Source organism: Octopus bimaculoides, chromosome 18 (assembly GCF_001194135.2).
Source record: "Octopus bimaculoides isolate UCB-OBI-ISO-001 chromosome 18, ASM119413v2, whole genome shotgun sequence".
Classification (NCBI taxonomy): Eukaryota; Metazoa; Mollusca; class Cephalopoda; order Octopoda; family Octopodidae; genus Octopus; species Octopus bimaculoides.
This window is the reverse complement of record NC_068998.1, coordinates 18,014,002-18,015,762: the sequence shown is the minus strand read 5'-3', so window position 1 is coordinate 18,015,762 and position 1,761 is coordinate 18,014,002. Positions and strand designations below refer to the sequence as shown.

At 38.8% G+C, this 1,761-nt stretch overlaps 1 protein-coding gene across 11 annotated transcripts in view; it reads right to left on the bottom strand.

Moving 5' to 3' along the window:
- LOC106882892 (phosphatidylinositol 4-phosphate 5-kinase type-1 alpha) overlaps positions 1 to 1,761 on the bottom strand; it is a 234,919-nt gene that overhangs the window by 11,123 nt on the left and 222,035 nt on the right. The window lies entirely within an intron of this gene.

Below are 1,761 nucleotides of genomic sequence, written 5' to 3'. Positions count from 1 at the left end.
GTGTGTGTGTGTGTGTGTGTGTGTGTGTGTGTGTGTGTGGAGAGCCCATGGCCTAGTGGTTAAGATGTTGCACTCCCAATTGCAAGAGTGTGGTTTCAATTCCTGGACAAGGTGGTGTGTTGTATTCTTGAGCAAAACACTTAATCTCACAGAGCTCTGCAATCATTTCGACACAACATGCACGCGTGCAGGTCAATTTTTGATGGAGGGAGTGAGCTAATGAACAGCACAAAAATTTGATCACTAGAAACAAATCATTTTATGCAGGTTGTTCAGCAAGAAATTGTAGAACTGTCTCTCTTAGACTACAGAGGACTATCTGGCACTCCACTGGTTATGACAACAAGGGCTCCAGTTGATCTGATCAATGGAACAGCTTGAAAATGAAATTAATATGCATGTGGCTGAGCACTCCACAGGCACATGTACCCTCAACATAATTCTCAGAGAGATTCAGCATGGCACAAAATGTGACAAGGCTGGCCCTTTGAAATACAATTTCTGTGACCACATCACCCCAAACATCTGGCCACCTAACTCGCCAGACTGCAACTCCCTTGACTATTATGTGTGGAGTGCAGTTGAGCAAGAGACCAACAAAACTTGTAACACCAAAGATGAACTGAAGGCAAGGATTATGACAGCATTCACCAACTTAAACAAGGAGACTGCCCAGAAGAGTTGCAGGAGATTCTGAAGTCGGCTGAAGCCAATGGTGATTTTATTGTATAAATTTACTCTTTAATATTTCAAGATATTTTTATGTAATTTTGGAAAATATATCTGTTAAAATGAGATGTCAATGTTATTTTCATTTTTGTGTAATTCAGATGACAATTTATTCCCTGCACCCTGTATATAAATATATATAAATATATATACACACACACTTTCATACATACATACATAAAACAATGAGCTTCTGTACAGTTTCTATCTCCCACACCTAGCATGTTTTGCATCTGTGTGTATGTATATGAGTGCTTGTATACGCATGCCTTCACACCGTCAATGAGCAAAAATAGTGACACATGCTTAAGCCTCCTGTGAAAAAATATGTTGATGGTTTTGATGTGTGAATAGCAGTAGAATGAACACATCTTACCTGAAAAACAGGTTAAGGTTTGCCAAGAAAGAAAGAGCTGCTTCAATGTGGCTCATCCAGTTCAAGACAGCATGTGGGAGAAAAGCAGGCATAAAAATGATGATGATAACAAAAGCAATGTATTATTAGGAAACCAGAAGGTGGTGAGCCGGTAGACTCGTTAGCCCACCAGGCAAAATGATTAGTGACATTTTGTTCGTCTTTTGTTCTGAGTTCAAATTCCACAGCGGTCAACTTTGCCTTTCATCCTTTCAGAATTGATGAAATAAGTACCAGTTATGCACTGGGGTCAATGTGATAGACTACCCCTCGCCCCCACAATTTCAGGCCTTGTGCTTTTAGTAGAAAGGACTATTAGGAAACCAGAGGAGATGAGGTATCATGATCATTCTAGTAGTTTTTTGCTATATTACTGATATTGTTCAGTTTGGAGATCTGTAATTCAAAGTGTGTAGAGCTTTGGAAAGCAAGGACAGAGACAAGTGCTTAGAGAAAGTTTCAGGTGCATAACACACACACACAGAGGCATACATACATATATGTATATATATTTATAGTAGAAACAATGAGAGAATGAGAGATTTCTCTCTTGATGCAGTGTGTAGCAAGAGTGTGTGTGTGTGTGTGTATATATATATATATATATATATATATAT